This window comes from Elephantulus edwardii, unplaced genomic scaffold, assembly GCF_000299155.1.
Source record: "Elephantulus edwardii isolate Elephantulus edwardi_28Jun2011 unplaced genomic scaffold, EleEdw1.0 scaffold00053, whole genome shotgun sequence".
Taxonomy (NCBI): domain Eukaryota; kingdom Metazoa; phylum Chordata; class Mammalia; order Macroscelidea; family Macroscelididae; genus Elephantulus; species Elephantulus edwardii.
This window is the reverse complement of record NW_006399803.1, coordinates 2,901,450-2,908,708: the sequence shown is the minus strand read 5'-3', so window position 1 is coordinate 2,908,708 and position 7,259 is coordinate 2,901,450.

Below are 7,259 nucleotides of genomic sequence, written 5' to 3'. Positions count from 1 at the left end.
CTAATGTGAAGCCTATACTTGGACCAAGGTAACACTGCATGGTTCAAATTTGGGAAGGGGGTACGACAGCGATGTGTCCTATCTCTATACCTTTTCAATCTGAATGCAGAGCAGATTATCCGAGAGGTTGGGCTCTATGAGGAGAAGTGTGGCGTCAGGATTGGTGGAAGATCTATTAACAATCTGCGTTATGCAAATGACACAACCCTGCTTGCCAAAACCGAGGAGGACCTCATGCACTTACTGCAGAGGGTCAAGGACTGGAGCCTTCAGTATGGACTGAGGCTCAATGTCAAGAAAACAAAGATTCTCACCACTGGACCACTTGGTAGCATCAGGATGGATGGCAAAGAGATTGAGATTGTTCACAGCTTCAGTTTGCTCGGCTCCACGGTCAACACTCTTGGCACCAGCAGCGAGGAAATAAAAAAAAAAAATGTATTACGATGGGAAAGTCTGCTGTTAGGGACCTCTCTAAAGTACTCAAGAGCAACGGTGTCTCTCTGGAGACTCAGGTGCATCTGATACAGGCCATGGTCTTTGCAACCACTTTTTATGCATCAGAGAGTTGGACAATGACTAGGGAGGATAGAAGGAGAATTGATGCCTTTGAGCTGTGGTGCTGGAGAAGAGTATTGAATATACTGTGGGCTGCCAAGAAAACAAACAAATTCATCCTGGAGAGGGTTAAATCAGGCTACTCCTTGGAGGTAAGGATTCTGGGGCTTTGTCTGACATACTTTGGACATGTTGTAAGGAGAGAAAGGTACTTGGAGAGGGACATCATGCTTGGTAGGGTGGAGGGACAGCACAGGAGGGGAAGACGCTCCATGAGGTGGACTGATTCAGTGACTGAGGTAATCAGGATGGGTGTGTTAGAGGCAATGCGTTTGGCACAGGCTAGAGCAGGGTTAGGGCTGTAGGGTCACAGGCGACTCAGAAAGCACATAACAACAACAATGCACAAAATCAAAGACTTGCAAAATATGTAAAACAAACACTAACAAAATTGAAAAAGGAAATGAATAACACCATTATAATACTTAGAGACTTCAGTACACTACCCTTAAGAAAAGATAGAAATTCCAAAAAGAAACTCAACAAAGATGCTGAAGAATTAAACCACATAAGAAACAAATTCAATCTCATTGATATTTATAGGCTAATGTACACCTCAAAAAATGTAGTATACCTTCTTCTCCAATGTGTATGGTGTATTCTCAAGAATAGATCAAGTTTTACATCACAAAACAAGCATCATTAAAATTAAAGAAAGCTTAGACATAATACAAAGCATCTTTTCAAATGATAATGCTACAAAATTAGAAATTATTAACAAGAGTATAAAGGAGAAAAAACCCATACATTTGGAAGTTGAACAACATCTAGCTTGAACATGAGTGAGTAGTAATAAGAAATAAAAAATGAAATGAAAGTTTCTTGAAACAAATGACAGTGAAAACACAACTAACCAAAACTTCTGGGAAATAGCCAAAGCAGTAACCAGAGGTCAATATATAGCAATAAGCAATCACATCGAAAAGCAGGAAAAAATTGACCATTGACTCTCTAATGCAACATCTTCAACAAATTAAAAAACAGCAGCATAAAAACCCAATACTCACTAAAAAAATCCTGAAATTATAAAAATTAGGGCAGAAATAACTGAAATAGAAAATAAAAAAAAACAGTGAAAACCATCAACAAAATTAGGAGTAGGTTCTTCAAAAAGGTCAATGAAATTGAAAAACCACTAGGAAAACTAACAAAGGAAAAGACACAAATAATCTGATTAAAAGATGAAATGAACACAAAAAATCAACTAAAATAAAAAGGCAAACAAAGGAATATTATGAAAAACTATACTCAAATATGGAAATGTATAGGAAATTGGAGAGGTCCCTAACAGCAGACTTTCCCATGACAATGCGCCTTGCTGAAGAGCAGTTGTGTCTCTCTGGAGACTAAGGTGCGTCTGATAAAGGCCATAGTCTTGGAAATCACCTGTTATGCATCAGAGAGTTGGACAATGACCAAAAAGGATAGAAGGAGAACTGATGCCTTTGAACTGTGGTGCTGGAGAAGAGTACTGAAAATACCATGGACTGCTAGAAAAACAAATAGATTTGTCCTGGAGAGGGTTAAACCGGGTGGCTCCTTGGAGGCAAGGATTCTGAGGCTCCGTCTAACTTACTTTGGACATGTTGTGAGGAGAGACCGGTCCTTGGAGAGGGACATCATGCTTGGGAGGGTGGAGGGACGGCGCAGGAGAGGAAGGCCCTCTATGAGGTGGATTTATTCAGTGACTGGGATAATTGGGATGGGAGTGTCAGAGACAGTGCGATTGGCACAGGACAGAGCGGAGTTTAGGGCTGTTGTACATAGGGTCGCTATGAGTCGCAGGCGACTCGACGGCACATAACAACAACAACAATAGGAAATTGACAAATACTTAGAAATTCACAACCTACCTAAACTGACACAAAACTGAAATTGAACACCTGAAAAGATCCATTACAAAAGAAGAAATTGAAAAGGTAATAAAGCAACTTCAAGCCAAAAAAGCTCTGAACCAAATGGTTTTACAAGGGAATTTTGTCAAACCTTCTGAGAAGACCTGTCACCAATTTTACATAAACAATTTCAGAAAACAGAAAAAAGATGGAATTCTTTCAGATTCATTCTATGAAGCAAACATGTACTTGATACCAATGCCAGGTAGACTCCACCAAAAGGGAAAACTATAGACCAATATCTCTCATGAACATAGATGCAAAAATCCTGAATAAAATCCTGGCCAATAGAATCCAATGATACATAAAAATATATAATTCACCATGACCAAGTGGGATTCAAACAGGTATGCAAAGATGGTCCAACATAAGAAAAACGATCAATGTAATTCATCATATAAACAAAGCAAAGAACAAGAACCACATGATCCTATCAATTGATGGAGAAAAGGCCTTTGACAAAATCCAACACGCTTTCCTGATTAAAACACTCAACAGAAATAGGAATAGAAGGGAATTTCCTCAACATAGTACACACACGCGCACACACACACACACACATCCAAGAGCCAATATTGTGCCCAATGAAGAGAGATTAAAGTCATTCCATTTGATACCAGGAACTAGGCAAGTATGCTCACTATCACCTCTCCTATTCAATATTGTATTGGAATCTTAGCGATAGCAATAAGAAAAGAGCAGGAAATAAGAGGTATCAAAATTGGCAAAGAGAATGTAAAATTATCTGTATATGCAGATGATTTGGTAGTATACTTAGAAATCCCTAAAAAACAAGAAAACTACTGGACATAGTTGACAATTTAGCAAAGTGACAGAATACAAGATGAACATACAAAAGTCAATCGGATTTCTTTACAGTGACAAAGAGAATATAGAACTAGAGCTAAGAAAAAAATACCCATCACAATATCTAATTACAATAGTAAATACTTGGGAGTAAATCTAACTAGAAACACAAAAGATCTCTTAAAAAAATTACAAAATCTTACTACCAGAAACAAATAGAGACCTGGAGAAATGAAACAATATCCTTTGCTCATGGGTAAGGAGACTGAATATTGTGAAAGAGACAAGCCTACCAAAGGCAATCTACACATTCAATGCAATCTTAATACAAAAACCAATTCCATCCTTCAATGAGATAGAAAAGGTAATCTTCAGTTTCATTTGGAAAGGAAAGAAATTCCACATAAGCAAAAAAAGAATAAGCAAGAAAAGCACTCCTTAAAAAGAGAAACAAGGTAGGAGGCATCTCACTCCCTGATTTCAAATCCTACTAAATTGCTGTGGTGGTCAAGACAGCGTGGTACTGGTATAATGACAGACACAGAGATCAATGGAATAGAATTGAGAACCCAGAAATCAGACCATTTTCCTATGGTTGACTGATTTTTTGACAAGGTAATGAAATCAGTCAAGTGGGGAAATGACAATCTTTTTAACAAATAGTGCTGAAAAAATTGGTAAACTGTCGAAAACTCAAGCAAGACCCACACCTCACACAAAAACGAACTCATCGTTGATCATGGACTAACACCAAGGACTAGAAACTTCATCAGAGAAAAGGTTGGAAGAACTCTATAATCCCTAATCCACAACATGAACAGTCTTCCAAGCATCCTGAAAAACGTACAACCAGGAGAGGATAAAACAGATGAATGGGGGCTTCTAAGAATAAAATCCCTAGGCACATCCAAAAACTTCTCCAGAAGGATAAAAAGGAAAACAACAGATTAGGAAAAAAGTATTTGGTAATGACAGTCCAGAATTTATAAAATACTTGAGCACCACAACAAGATAAATAACCCAATTGCAAAATGGGCACAGGATATGAACAGACACTTCACCAAAGAAGAAATTCAGATGGTGAACAAACACATGAAAAAATGTTCAAAATCCCTAATTCTAAGAGAGATGCAAATCATAGCAAATATGCGATATCATCTCACCCCAGTAAGATTAGCAAAATTTAACAGAATAACAAGCAACAAGTTTGCTGGTAAGGTTGTAGAGAAAGTGACCGTTATTCACTATTGGTGGGAGCATAAATGATATAACCACTATAGAAGGCAAAATGGTGCTTTCTCAGAAAGTTTGAAGTAGAAATACCACTTGACCCAGCAATTCCATTAATGAGACTATATCCTGAAGAAATGAGAACTGCCACCCAACAGATATTCGTACACTTTGTTTATTGCTCCTTTGTTCACAGTAGCAAAGAGTTGAATGGATAGTTAAGCTGTGGTATCTTCACACAGTGGAGTACTATGCTGCATTGAAAAAACAAGGAACTCATGAAATATTATACAAAATGGGTGACCCTGGAGGACATTATGCTGAGTGAAAGATCTCAGTCACAAAGGGACAAATACTGCATAATGTCACTGTTATAAAGCAGGACTGACATGGGGGTTGAGGAGAAAACTAAGAGGTGATAAATAATGTATACTACTTTGAAACAGATGAGGGAGATAATGTTTGAAAGGAATATATGATTAGGTATTAGTTTCATGATTAGAGTCCAGAGTGAAAGCTGCATGGTGGAGTGGACTAGGGTGGGCAGGAAGGATTGTATAATAATGAAAGAATTTTTTCTTACTTTTCAAGGAGAAGAACCAACTGGGGGTGGGGAGGGGTGGACAGGGAGGAAAATGTGCAACAATGAATAAATGGAAATCCAAAATCTCTATAAACTTTCATCAAAATTTCAGTTAATAAAAAAATAGAAATTTCATTCTGTTCCTTGTGTTGAGAAAAGTTTTATGTGGGAGAGTTAGTTAGGAAGGTGCAGAACAGTCCAGGTGAGAGGCGGTGACAGCTTAGACCGGGGAGGTATTGGTGATGTAAGAGATGAGCAATGTTTAGGTTTCAGAGGAATATTTTAAAGTTGATACAAAATTTTTGTTGATGGAATAGATATGATGGTTTAATAAGAGATATGTTTGTGAAAATGGAAATGTATAGCTTTGATTACTTGTAATGTGCAACATATCAATGTAGAAGGCACAGATTAAGTAGGAGTAGAAAAGTACAGCACAATGGAATATGGCAAACCTTGCTGATACATTATATTTTGAGATAATCTGCTATTTGATATTTAAAATAAATTTTAGTTTTAAGCCTTTTTTTAAAAGAAGACATTCAGATGGTGAACAAACACATAAAGAAATGTTCAAAATCCCTTGCTGTAAGAGAGATGTAAATCAAAACAACTATGAGATATCATCTCACCCCAGTAAGAATAGCAAAATTCAACAGAGCAGAAAACAACAAATGCTGGTGAGGTTTTGGAGACACTGGAACTCTTATTGACTGTTGGTGTAAAATGGGACAACCACTATGGAAGGCAGTATGGTGCTTTCTCAAAAGGTTGGAAATAGAAATACCATTTAACCCAGCAATTCCACTACTGGGAATATATCCTAAAGAAACCAGACTTGCCACCCAACCAGATATATCCACACATATGTTTATTGCTGCTTTGTTTACAATAGCAAATATTTGGAAAAAACCGAAGGGCCCATCAACAAACAAATGGATAGAGAAGCTGTGCTATATCCACACAATGGAATACTATGCAGAATTGAAAACAAGGAACTCATGAAATTTTTTACAAAATGGGTGACCCTGGAGGACACTATATAAAGTGAAATATCTCAATCACAAAAGGACAAATATTGCATAATGCTACTGTTATGAAACAGGACTGACATTGGGTTTGGTGGGAAACTAAGGAAAGAGGAGATAAATAATATACACTGCATTGAAAGAGATGAGGGAGATAACTGTTTAAAAGGGATATATGATTAGGTATTATTTGCATGACAAGAGTACAGAATAAGAGCTGCATAATAAAATGGACTGGGGGGGACTGTATAACAATGAAATATTATCTATTTTCTTCTCAAAGAGAAAAGTGAACTGGAGCGGGAGGAGTGGACAGGGAGGAAAATGTGCAACAATGAATGAATGGAAATCCAAGCTCTCTATAATCTTTCAGGAAAATCTCAATTAAAAAAAGAGGTGAAAAAAAGAAAAAGTAAGCACTGCATCCTCGTCAAGGGCGTAATCCTATATTTCACTGTAATAATTCATTAATATTGTTTGTTTAGTATCCCCTGCACTGATATCAGGGTATCTTTGTGTTTAATCTCAGTAACCTAGACAATTAATTATTGGAGATCTATCTATCTATCATCTATCATCTATCTATCTATCATCTGTCTATCTTGTTGATTGCCATTGAGTGGAGTCCAACTGATAGCAATCCTATGAACAAAAGATCTGAAGCCTTTCTATAACTATTATCTTTTTTCAAAGTTCATAGTGTTTTCAGAAGCATGTTGTTTAGGAAGTAGATGACAATCCTGCTTTCAGTAATAGTAGATTTAAGTCCTAGAGAGGCTCTATATCTGCCAGAAGTCCAGCCTGGGTTTAGAAGGGGGTCAAAGTACTAGGGATATTGTAGCTGATGTTAGATGGATCTTAGCTAAAAGCAGAGAATACCAGAGTAATGTCTATCTGTGTTTCATTGACTATGCAAAGATGTTTGACTGTGTGGATCATAACAAACTGTGGCTGACTCTGAGAAGAATGGGATCCCAGAACACTTGATCGTGCTAATGCGAAATCTATACTTGGACCAGGAGGCAGTCGTCAGAACAGAGCAAGGAAACACTGCATTGTTCAAAATAGGGAAGGGCGTACACCAGGGATGCATCCTAT